Source organism: Scardinius erythrophthalmus (genome assembly GCF_964197995.2).
Source record: "Scardinius erythrophthalmus genome assembly, chromosome: 6".
NCBI lineage: Eukaryota > Metazoa > Chordata > Actinopteri > Cypriniformes > Leuciscidae > Scardinius > Scardinius erythrophthalmus.
In genome coordinates this window covers 2,982,408-2,996,071 of record NC_138226.1, presented here as the reverse complement: position 1 = coordinate 2,996,071, position 13,664 = coordinate 2,982,408, and the positions used below count along the sequence as shown (strand labels likewise).

Sequence of the window (13,664 nt, the reverse complement as noted above, 5' to 3'; positions counted from 1 at the left end):
GTTACATATGCATATGTGCGTGTGTGTGTGTGTGTGTAGCGTGTATCCCTGTTGGCTGCTCCGTCTGTCCTTCAACAGAGGGCGGCGGGAGAAGAATCGCCGCATCAAACACGAGACAAATATAGATCATACGCACACCAACACACACTCACTCAAGTTACTCATCTTCAACTCTAAACAGCCATCGGAAAGCATGTATACATAAAGAAGACACAAACAGGGACAGCAAATACATACACACAGGAAGAGGGAAAAGAAAAACACTGAAGCGTGCAAACGCAGAGCTGCAGTGGATTACTCACAGCTGACGGAGCTGCCATACATGATCCTCCTTCAGCAGAGAAACAGCTGAAACCAGCCCGCCGAGAGAGAGAGAGAGAGAGAGAGAGAGAGAGAGAGAGAGAGAGAGAGAGAGAGAGAGAGAGAGAGAGAGAGAGAGAGAGAGAGAGAGAGAGAGAGAGAGAGAGAGAGAGAGAGAGAGAGAGAGAGAGAGAGAGAGAGAGAGAGAGAGATGCATCGTCTGAGTGGGCGACTGCTCACGTCACACTTTTCATGAATGAAGGGGCCGGATGACGCAGGCACGATGCAGAGAGCCTGATCTCTCTCACACACACACACACACGGGCAGAATGCGGAAGCGGAACAGACGAGGGAATGATTTCAAAACACGGGAGACTAGTGCATGTGGCGCACCATCCTAAATTAAAGAGGTCACATCGTGCATTGTTTTAGTAAATAAGACTTTTAGTCCATATCGGTTATTTCTGAGCTCATTATATCTATGCTAGTATATTTATGAAAATTAGCTGATGCACAGAGTCTTTTTCTTCTTCTGTGAAAACAGAACAAGAACACTGATGACATCAGCTTGCACTCAGAGGCACATTTACATTTTTATCCAATCAAATGCTCTCTAGGGGAAAAATGTCCCTCTGTCTAAATAAACATAACCTACTATTCATTTAATACAAAAAGCTGCCAACTCTTCTAAGTCCAGGCCCAACTTCCCATTTCAATAATGAAAAGTGAAAGCAAAAATGAAAAAGCATCAGCAAAAAACACCTAATAAACCGTTAAAAACAAATATAAATATATGAAGAGTTCAGATGCAAAAGCCTCTAAGTGCCATCTGAAATTTTCTTATAGAATGAGCATTTTTATCAAGCTTGTATATTTAAGTTCAGTAATTTCACTTTAATGACAATAAATATGTAATCTCCATTGCCATTTAAGTGAAATTATTTAATATAAATAAATAAATAAATAAATAATAATATAAATATTTATTATTCACTATTATAAGCATAAACTTGAAAGGTTTATTGAATTAAAGCATTAATATACTGTAGAAGGCTAATAACAACTGCTTATGTCTAGTAAACTAAAACTATTGGCCATATAATAAAAAAAAGCAACAAGCGCCTCCTTTAAGTCCAGTCCCAACATCATTTATTTTTATAAAAAATAATTTCGATTTAAAAGCACATATTTAATTCCTTGTAAACAGGCACAGGCCACTTGCAAAACTAAAACGTGAAAACAACATTTTGTTTCTCATATATTCATTGTGGTAAATGTAAATAGGCTACATATATTTTTCACAGAGATAAACGTGTCTTTAGCAGAATCATCAGTCATCAATGATGCTCAGACAATCATTATAACTCAATTTAATCCATGCAATGTAATGCTATGGATCAAAGCATCTGCTAAATGAAAAAAAGTAAATGTAAATATTGCAGATCCTGCAAAGATGACCAGACAGCTGGTGAATAGCTGGCATTATTCCGCTGAAGCCAGTTTCTCCTCACATTTGACACTTGGCGAGTGTTAATTTTGGAACCCAAGTGTGTATGTGTGAACATATGTTTGGCTGGAGAGTGTGTGTGTGTGTGTGTGTGTGTGTGTGTGTGTGTGTGTGCGTGTGTGTGTGCGTGTGTGTGTGTGTTCTCGTTCACCTCTGTACGTGTATTCAGCATGTGACTAAATGAGTTCTGATGTGTATTTGTGCATTTGCTGCTATTTTAAACCATAAAACCAAAGCCTATAAACACACATTAAGACTCTTTCAATCAAAATCCAGACAAATAACTCTCCAAACTAACATCAGCATTACCCCTGATTCTGTATTTAAAGGGGTGGTTGATTATGATTTGACTTTTCTAACTTTAGTTAGTGTGTAATGTTGCTGTTTGAGCATAAACAACATCTGCAAAGTTACAACGCTCAAAGTTCAAAGCAAAGGGAGATATTTGCTTTTAAAGAAATCGCTTTTTAAGGACTACAACAAACGGCTGGTAAAGACTACACCACATTAGTGACATCACCAACCCTAAAATTTACATAAACCCCGCCCCCTGAACACAATTTATAGACTATCAAGACAGAATATGCTAATCAATGACTAGAAGATAACTACACATAAGCTTCATAAACTCATCAACTAACCATTCAGAAGTGTTGTCTACATGTTGTCACTTCTTCTTGAGTCTCTCCATCATTGTCTGACTCCGGTTTGAACATAAAAGGCTGAAAGTTTTTGAAATTTTCAGTGCATGCCTGTGTGAGTGCAAGCTGTTGTAGCTCCGCCCCCTGTGCCGGGAGCAGCAGCTCATTTGCATTTAAAGGGACAGACAAAAAGTCTCACACTCAAAAAGTGACAATTTTAACATGCTATATAAAAATATCTGTGGGGTATTTTGAGCTAAAACTTCACACACACTCTGGGGACATCAGAGACTTATTTTACATCTTGTGAAAGGGCATTATACCAGCCCTTTAAGGAACCAGCAGACAAACGCTCGCACTGAAGTTGTATAAAGCGCATATTTGGCCTAATTCCACAGATGGTAATTCATGTCGGCTCAGTAAATGTCATGACGGCACACGAGGAGAGATCAGCCCTTTCCCAACACGTCCTCCAGAACACTGCTGGGAGACAAACGTGAAGGGGAATTATTCTGTCTCAATCTCGCTATAATAAAACGCTGTTTACAACTCAGAAGCAGTAGAAGCCTTTGCTATGTTTCACCCGCTTCACCTCGCAAAAGAAGGAGCCTCCGCTTGTGCTCGAAAAAGAGCGCATCACGCAGCCCACACACACCAGCGGTGGAAGGCTTGGCACAAAAATGCGAAATTAATAAAAATGCTTCCAAAAACCAAGATATGGTGCAAAAAAGTCTTGTTTTTAATATTTAGGGGTTCAAGCATGAAATGCTGAAACCCTATTGTAATTGTAAGGATTCGTAAAACGCATCGCGCAGGACAAACCGTAAGGCCTAGAGACTTGAAACCTGGCCAGATGGTAGGCCTCAATTTGGGGACAACCTATCAGAGTATGACCCCGATTGGCCCATAGGTGGCGCTACAGCAACCAAAAGTTCAAAATCGCTCATATCTCTTAGACCGTTTGTCCCAGGATCAAGTGTCTTATATCGTTGGAATCCTTGGCTCAAGGCGGACAAAATGGCTATCTCCGATTTGGATGTAGGCAGGGAAAATTTTCTGCTATGTTGACTTTTGTCCATAACCTACTTTTGCAAACTAGTCCCTGGTTTTTTGCCCGATCGGAACCAAACCAGTCTAGGACAATTCTCTGGACTCTCTAGATCAATAATTATCAAAAAAAAGTTGAACTTTGGCATTTGCGTGGCTGTAACAGGGTCATTTAGAAAAGGGGCGTGGCAAAATACGCTCAAAAGCCTATAAATCCCAAAGGAAAACTCAGAACTTCACCAAAATTGATGAGCATATGTGTCAGAACATGGTGAGGAAGCATGCAGAGTTTCATGGAGATCGGACCATAGGTGGCGCTATAACTGGCAAAAAGCCTTCATTCTTATTAGGGGTTCAAGCATGAAATGCTGAAACCCTATTGTAATTGTAAGGATTCGTAAAACGCATCGCGCAGGACAAACCGTAAGGCCTAGAGACTTGAAACCTGGCCAGATGGTAGGCCTCAATTTGGGGACAACCTATCAGAGTATGACCCCGATTGGCCCATAGGTGGCGCTACAGCAACCAAAAGTTCAAAATCGCTCATATCTCTTAGACCGTTTGTCCCAGGATCAAGTGTCTTATATCGTTGGAATCCTTGGCTCAAGGCGGACAAAATGGCTATCTCCGATTTGGATGTAGGCAGGGAAAATTTTCTGCTATGTTGACTTTTGTCCATAACCTACTTTTGCAAACTAGTCCCTGGTTTTTTGCCCGATCGGAACCAAACCAGTCTAGGACAATTCTCTGGACTCTCTAGATCAATAATTATCAAAAAAAAGTTGAACTTTGGCATTTGCGTGGCTGTAACAGGGTCATTTAGAAAAGGGGCGTGGCAAAATACGCTCAAAAGCCTATAAATCCCAAAGGAAAACTCAGAACTTCACCAAAATTGATGAGCATATGTGTCAGAACATGGTGAGGAAGCATGCAGAGTTTCATGGAGATCGGACCATAGGTGGCGCTATAACTGGCAAAAAGCCTTCATTCTTATTAGGGGTTCAAGCATGAAATGCTGAAACCCTATTGTAATTGTAAGGATTCGTAAAACGCATCGCGCAGGACAAACCGTAAGGCCTAGAGACTTGAAACCTGGCCAGATGGTAGGCCTCAATTTGGGGACAACCTATCAGAGTATGACCCCGATTGGCCCATAGGTGGCGCTACAGCAACCAAAAGTTCAAAATCGCTCATATCTCTTAGACCGTTTGTCCCAGGATCAAGTGTCTTATATCGTTGGAATCCTTGGCTCAAGGCGGACAAAATGGCTATCTCCGATTTGGATGTAGGCAGGGAAAATTTTCTGCTATGTTGACTTTTGTCCATAACCTACTTTTGCAAACTAGTCCCTGGTTTTTTGCCCGATCGGAACCAAACCAGTCTAGGACAATTCTCTGGACTCTCTAGATCAATAATTATCAAAAAAAAGTTGAACTTTGGCATTTGCGTGGCTGTAACAGGGTCATTTAGAAAAGGGGCGTGGCAAAATACGCTCAAAAGCCTATAAATCCCAAAGGAAAACTCAGAACTTCACCAAAATTGATGAGCATATGTGTCAGAACATGGTGAGGAAGCATGCAGAGTTTCATGGAGATCGGACCATAGGTGGCGCTATAACTGGCAAAAAGCCTTCATTCTTATTAGGGGTTCAAGCATGAAATGCTGAAACCCTATTGTAATTGTAAGGATTCGTAAAACGCATCGCGCAGGACAAACCGTAAGGCCTAGAGACTTGAAACCTGGCCAGATGGTAGGCCTCAATTTGGGGACAACCTATCAGAGTATGACCCCGATTGGCCCATAGGTGGCGCTACAGCAACCAAAAGTTCAAAATCGCTCATATCTCTTAGACCGTTTGTCCCAGGATCAAGTGTCTTATATCGTTGGAATCCTTGGCTCAAGGCGGACAAAATGGCTATCTCCGATTTGGATGTAGGCAGGGAAAATTTTCTGCTATGTTGACTTTTGTCCATAACCTACTTTTGCAAACTAGTCCCTGGTTTTTTGCCCGATCGGAACCAAACCAGTCTAGGACAATTCTCTGGACTCTCTAGATCAATAATTATCAAAAAAAAGTTGAACTTTGGCATTTGCGTGGCTGTAACAGGGTCATTTAGAAAAGGGGCGTGGCAAAATACGCTCAAAAGCCTATAAATCCCAAAGGAAAACTCAGAACTTCACCAAAATTGATGAGCATATGTGTCAGAACATGGTGAGGAAGCATGCAGAGTTTCATGGAGATCGGACCATAGGTGGCGCTATAACTGGCAAAAAGCCTTCATTCTTATTAGGGGTTCAAGCATGAAATGCTGAAACCCTATTGTAATTGTAAGGATTCGTAAAACGCATCGCGCAGGACAAACCGTAAGGCCTAGAGACTTGAAACCTGGCCAGATGGTAGGCCTCAATTTGGGGACAACCTATCAGAGTATGACCCCGATTGGCCCATAGGTGGCGCTACAGCAACCAAAAGTTCAAAATCGCTCATATCTCTTAGACCGTTTGTCCCAGGATCAAGTGTCTTATATCGTTGGAATCCTTGGCTCAAGGCGGACAAAATGGCTATCTCCGATTTGCTTGCCCTTCGGGCGCCAATTTTGAGTAAATTGCATTTTTTTGAAAAACCTATTTTTGCGAACTTCTCCTAGGTTTTTTGCCCGATCGGAACCAAACCACTGCAAGAATATTCTCTGGAGGCTGACAATCAGTAATCATCCCAAAAATTCAAAATTTCAATTAACGGTCGATAAGGGGAACCAAAATATTTGATGGCACCAGGGCCACTTTTACTAAAACGGTTATAAATTGTGAACAGAAAGAGATTTTTTTGCTAAACTTGGGATACATCTTCCTGAGCTCAATCTGAGATCACTTGAAAAAAATGCCAACAATTGTCCACTTGGTGGCACTATAAAACGGTTATAACTTGTGAACGGAAAGAGATATTTTCGCAAAACTTGGGACACATGTTCATGAGCTCATTCTGAGGTCACGTGAAAAAAATCATGACAATTGGCCACTTGGTGGCACTATAAAATGGTTATAACTTGTGAGCGGAAAGAGATATTTTCGCTAAACTTGGGACACGTTCATAAGCTCAATCTGAGTTGACATGAAAAAAATCGTGACAATTGGCCACTTGGTGGCGCTATAACAGTGAAAAAAATCATAACAATTGCTATAAGCGCACCCAACTGTTAGTCTACTGAAAATTTGGCACGCAGTGTCTTTGTCCAGGGTGCCATGATAGTCTATGAGAACATTGGTGTATCTCAAAAAACTCAGTATACGTCATTGGCACAATGCCTTGAAGGAGCCTTAGAAGTTTCAAGCCAGTGTTTTTTCACAGGAGTGACCTCCTAAGACTCCTGAATCCTTGCCGAGTCCAACAATACCAAACATGACAGGTTTCGCCCATAGACTGTAAAAAATATGGACAAAGCGTCTGTGACGTCACCCATAGACTTTCTGCAGAACGGTTTTGAAGCCTTTTATGGGGGGTATGGGCGGCGCCATCTTGGAAAATCTTGGGAAATCCTAACCCCGCCCACCTTCTGACGCAGCGCGCGTCACTCAGCTCGCTCTGCTACTCCGGTTATCTCTGTGTATATTTTAGGCAACGAAATATGTTATAAAACACCATACTAACTCTTTTCGTTTTCATTTAAAGAAATCTTAATATTATAGCCACACAAATGTGGTTCAGGCAACGCGTATTGATTATATTCACTGCACATAGTTTGCATATTTATAAAAAAAACTAAATATAAAACACAAACCTGCCTCTTTTCGTTTTAAATATAATATAAAAATATTAAACATTTTAATATGGTCCAGGCAATATGTGCATTTGTACTAAACAACAGATTTTGCAGTAAACAACATATAGATCATCTTCGTTGTGTTAAAATTTAAAATGACAAAACTCAACCCAGTCTCTTTTTGTTAAATTTCAGTTGTGTCAATATTAGCCATTATAAAAGTATAAGTAAAAGGTATAAGAAGCTATACAAATAAAGCAAACAATTCAGTCAAACACACAAAGTCAGCGCTCGATCTAGTCTAACAATACAACAGTAAAGTTAAATAGTTTATAAAGTTATGAAACTTCCCCTCAGCAAAAACGATTGGCCAGGGAACAAATTATAGTTTCACGAAACCAAAAATCGCCCGTTGGATATAGACAAGATGAATTATATCTCATGTTTAACCACTACAGAGACCCCAGGGTCAGCGGCGAACGACTAGCCGAGGAAAAGCTGTTCCAGGCAGGGTACATGCGCCGAGCGCCCGGTCATCATCGCTGGATCTCACAACTGGATAAAATTTTCATAAATCTTTAAATAAACCACAGATTTGAGCTTTAGACAACTACATTCTCGCCTGAAAAACTCTTAAAACTACATTTCATGATACAGAAACCGTAGTATTATATTTCAACTGTGTTAAAAAATGGCGCTTCTTATGTTGTCATTCTCCTTGGCGCAGCCTAAGCTGTCAATCAAGCTGTCAATCAAAGTTAACCACGCCCTTATTTGTCATACATTTTATATCTAAATACTATCTAAACTAACGAGTTAGAAAAAAATTCACTACCCTCGCCATTGTCAGGCACTCGGAACCTATCGAAAAATACAATAAAAGTCCATGGGACCAACCTGTAAAAACATGAATTTATGCTGTGAAAACGGACATTTTAACATGGGGGCTATGGACATTTGCTCCCTTTTGGGACCTTCCCCTAGCAGATTTTCGATGTATTGCAGTTTTTCGCACTTCCGGGTAGGCTTCATTTTTCAGATGAGAATGTTGCCCCTTGGTTTCGCCTTATGGTTTTTGTAAGTGTCATTTAGAGCTTTAAAAAATTGTGGTTATCTTCAAAGCCGTTAGTCCGATCAAGACAAAAAAAAAAAAAAAAGCTAAACAATAACACCAAAATGTTAAAATTATGATAGGGACTGACAAAAAAAATAATTATATCCAATCAATTTCACCCATGGATCATTTTGATGCTCTCACATGTTTGAAACGAACAATTGATGGATTGTGATGAAATTTGTTTTAAATTGGGACTGGCGAATCCCTGTCCGTAGAGCTAGTAAGTCCCGCCCATCCGTAAAACCCCACTGGACCTCTAGGTTGAAAAATCGTCAATGCAAGTGAATGTAAGAAAATAATTCTTTTCCGGTCCAGTTTGAATTGTGCCATGAATGTGAACATACGTTGTCTGTGAATTTTTTATATAATTTTTCATGTTACGAGTTTGACAGTATATTGTATGATTCTTTGGCTAGCAGTTGTGGAAAAGACATAATGAGAAAGACTACATGTCGCCTATGTGACGTCACCCGATAACACATTTTTCCTTCCACTTGTCAAATCACGGTGCTAATGCTGCGATAATCTATGGAGACAGATCGAGATGCCTGTGTGTTTTGTACCCAAATGTCACCATTCAAACCAAATGGGTTGTTCTTTCTTCAGATTCCCGTCTGATGTAAAAACTAGTTGTAGTCCACAAAGTGCTCTCACACAAAGTCTAACCGTATCAAACTTCTACCCGCTAAATTGTAGCATTCTTCACACGAAAAATTATATTAAAAATTCACAGACAACATATGTTCACATTCATGCCAAAATTCAAACGAGACCAGAAAATAATTATTTTCTCACATTCACTTGCATTGACGATTTTTCAACCTAGAGGTCCAGTGGGGTTAGCGGAAGGGGCGGGACTTACCAGCTCTATACTGTCAATGACCGTTTGCAAAGACCCGCCCACTTTAGTTACTGTTGCTATGTCTGACAAGCGACGCCACTCTCACACCACACCAAGTTCTCACGCAGTGAAAAATACACTGCGGATCAGAGAGGATACTGCGCGCTGACAGACAAGTACTTTTGATATGAAACAAAGTCTCACCTTTCAAATGTAGTCATTTTTTAGAGACATTTAAACAATAAATACCGTTTTGTGACTCTTTAATGTGTCTGACAGATCGCTGTAGACTCGAGGCTCAGTTAAAGCTGCTCGTGAACCGATCATCTCTTCCTTCTAGTTAATTTATAGCATTAAAATAAACATAAATGAACATATAAGGAATGTTGTTTTAAAGTGCTATGACGTCAGTACACTTTGTTTTTCAAATTGAAATCCTCCAATGTTAATCTACTAACTCTCCTGACTGCTTTGTTGGACAAAATGGCGGATTATGATTAGTCAGATCGCCTGTCATTCAAACTCCATGCGAAGGGTCAATTGAGAATGCCCATGCTCACAATCCTGATCTAATCGACAACTTTGCAGTTGCACATAGGAAAGCCCGGAAAATCCCACTATAATGTAAGAGAGCATCTTTTTTATGTATTTGGACCTAGGCCTAACAATGTGTTATCGTGCGCTGACACCATGTTTTTTTTTTTTTTTTTTTTTTTTTTTTTTTGAGGCTACTCCTGATTTTGTTAGTCATCTCATCTCTTATATGCTGTGTATGATCATATCCTGCCCTATTCATGGTAGCCTACTTGCAGACATTGCGTCATCAATATCATTAATTGCGTCATCATACTTAAGGGCCCAGTGTTGACTGGTTACGCCGCTGAATATAATTGTCTAAACTCCTTATCAAAATTACATATTTACAACAAATTTGACACATATATATGGGCACACTTTGAGTACTACTAATAAAAGTGGTGGAGATCAGGCAAGACTGTAAGAAGACTCAGGCAAAAAGGTGCTATAACTGTAAAAACGCTTTAAAACCATTTATTTCCTATGGTAAACTGCCTGTATTGGCTGTAAATTGACTTTTTCATCTATGATGACAGTTGTTAAATGCTTGCTAAATAAAACTTAATGTCTTTTGATGCTTGTGAGCTTAAAGGCCTTAAAGGCCTTAAATGCTTGAACCCCGATAAATGCTGCTTGCAGCTTTAATTATATGTGATATCACACAAGCAAAAGTGCTGTATTCCCGAATATCAGCACGTTTGCAAATGTGATGTTGATTTTATACAACAATTCAATAAACAATAAGGGTTAGACTTCATTTTACGGTGTCATTGTCACAGTGTAATTATATATTTAAGTACTGAGTAATATTAATTAAGTGCATGTACTAACTATAGGGTTAGGGTAGGATTAGGGTTTGGTTGAGGGTTAGTTGCATGTAATTATGCATAATTAACTGTTAATACTATTGTAAGTACATGTAACATATGTAACAAGGACACTGTAAAATAAAGTGTGACCACAATAAGTTAAAAGGCTATTACACAATACTGTCTGTTTCTTATGGAAGCTTGTTTCCACCACAGAATAAAAAACAAAATGGTGACTCTCGCAATTCTGTCTTTTTTTATCTAAAAATTGCTTGATATAAACTCAATTACAAGTTATAAAGTCATAATTGCGACAATTGTAACTCACAATTTTGAGAATTTAAAAAATACATATTTTTAGAGTTTACATCACGCAATTCTGACTCGCAATTATCTTTTAAATAGTTTTATTCCATGACAAAAACAAGCTTCCGTAGTTTTTTCTCTATTTTGCCAATGAAAACAGTCATTGCGCGTCTCTGAGCAACAGTTTTAGTTTCGATACTGAATAAATTGCCGTTTTTGAACGAATCATTCTAATGAATCAACGACTCACTTCTCCTTTGTTCCTGGATGAATCAGCCGTTTTGAACAAATCGTTCTAATGAATCAATTGACTCACTTCTGTTTTGACCCTGGATGAATCAGCCGTTATGATCAAATCGTTTGACTGAATGATTCAATAATTAACTCGTTAAAGACACTCATTTGGGCGCTTTTAGCATTTCATTTCAGCTGAGGGACGAAGATTGAACGCTGTTTTTGTTTTCGGTCATGATTGTAACAATAGTGCTGGTTAACGAGATTGAATGCGTTTATAAATAGACTATTAAGAGCGAACAGTATTTGCAGTCGCATTGCATACAATGTTTTTGTCCGTCTTGTTTTCCTCTGCAATCCAGAAGAGCCACGAGCTTCGGTGTAAAGTTACGCCTGTCGCTGCAAGCATCATGCAGATTGTCCTGTAATCTCTGGCTGTTCAACGAAAGGTCAGCAGAACACCTTGTCAAGAAATCCAGAGCCAGACGACACACTAAAATTGATTTAAGTGCAACATTTCATTAATGCAACAGCATTCATCCATTTATATAATTTACTTTAGCACAGGGGTCACCAAACTTTTCCATTCCAGGACTCACCTAAACAAGTTCAAGCTCAAGACCCACAAATATCTGAGATTACAAAACATTGGCATTGCTGTAATCTTAATCATGAATTTGATATGACAGAAAAATAATTTTATTTTATTTTATAGTACAAATGTAAAATATCAAAACTCATAATTTCTTCATTTAGGGATGTTAGCGTGGATGAAATATGCCCATAAAAACTTGAAACATGCTCATTCTGGTCCGGATATGAACTGTGAACTGCGCTGCGAGTGTTGTAAAAGCTAAAAAAGAATACAATAAGACTTTTACTATATATATATATATATATATATATATATATATATATAGTAAAAGAGTTTGGTAGGTAAAACTAAATATCACTCCGGTCCACGATAATGCAAGTGCTCTCTAAACTGAAATACTCACAACACAGAAGTAACAGAACAACAGAAACTTCGACCTCAGCCTGTGTTACAGCAAAGCATGCTGGGTATGCATAAATACCCAGCATGCTGTGCAAAGATAAAAGCAGCATGTAGAGCCACATTAGACAGCATATACACTCAAAAAAAGTGATTTTTGCTGCTTGTGCAATTTAGTTCATTATTAGCGAATGCAATTCTTCAATATCGTGACAACTTGATTTCATTGCATGCAATCAGATTTGTCGTCACTGGATGCAGAAAACCGTTCCAGACCAACACGGTTCAATTGATGCAAACGCATTTTACTAACATCATCCATGTCATTTGGTAATCTTTATAAAAAAAAAAAATAAAAAAAAAAAAAATAAAAACAATTAAAAACCAACATATAGTAAAATATAGTAATAATATAGAATTGTTAAAGTAATTGCAGTAAAGCATCAGAGACGTACTCAGCTCAGCTTTTTTGCATTTTTTTTTATCTAGTACATAAACTGAATAGAAAAAATGTAAAGACAAATTATTTATTTTTTATTAAAAAATGTAAAAAAAAAAAATTACATCCTATTTTTTTTTTGCGTGTATAATTATGCTGCACAATACTAATAATAAAAGGTCCTGGTTTTTACCTCCAGAGAAGTTGACGCTCATTTCCTGAGGTGTTTCTGATGCCGAGCGCAGTGTATCTCCTCTTCTCTTCGCACCTGTGAATAATAAATACAGACGGGTCAGAGTTTAGAGGTCACAGGGTCAGTAATCAGACTCTTTGATCGCACTTTCCAAAGGAAAAATCAAAAGCTGAGCCAGAGTGTGTGTGCATGAGAAGTGTTGACCTGAACGTCTGCTGGGGAATCCCAGACTGAAACACGGGTTAATGTTTAACAGGGAACGCTGAAATATCACGAGAGCCATCGAAAACAAGACAGCAAAAGCCTGAGACGAGAGACACACTTCCTAAACACAAGCATTTGTATGCAGACAGAATCTCTCCAGCGAAGTCAATTATTTAGAGGATAACGTGTGAAAATATCCTCCGTTACCGTGATCGTATTTAAAAATTCAGCAGTTTTACAGCTCAAAATCACTCTTCCAAAACAAGGACAACATGCACTGCATCAAGTTTGGGAAATGTTTTGTGCAGCTCATTATGATCAGGGTTTAGAGCTTACATCTTTTACAAGTGACCCATATCCGATATCTGCATTTCCAGTATAAACTTGGCGAAACAACCCAAGGCAGATGTGCTGACCTGGAAAAGCTCAGGCTAAAAAGGAAATAAAAACGGTGTGATTTGCAATTATAAATATTAATTTTGCTTTTCACACCAGCAAAACATTGGGTTAAGTCTTTGTCCTCCACTGGACCACTGAAAGAGTCATGTGATCGCGGTTGTCCACCTGATTTCACGTCATTCGCCATCGCCACCCTCGCTTTTTCAAAGAAACTCGACTCGCATCGACGGGAATATCCGATCTGTCCGCTTGCATGGCAGACGCAAAAGCATTTTCTAGTTTCCACGTATGAATGA

The 13,664-nt window shown here is 39.0% G+C and overlaps 1 protein-coding gene across 2 annotated transcripts in view; it reads right to left on the bottom strand.

Annotated features, from left to right (window-relative positions):
- The window catches only part of map3k13 (mitogen-activated protein kinase kinase kinase 13), a 79,024-nt gene that overhangs the window by 49,819 nt on the left and 15,541 nt on the right, over positions 1-13,664 (bottom strand). For both annotated transcript variants that reach the window (XR_014030327.1, XM_081368260.1), the window contains exon 2: positions 12,766-12,840. The gene's annotated coding sequence lies outside the window, so the exon portion shown is untranslated. The remainder of the gene's footprint in view (positions 1-12,765; positions 12,841-13,664) is intronic.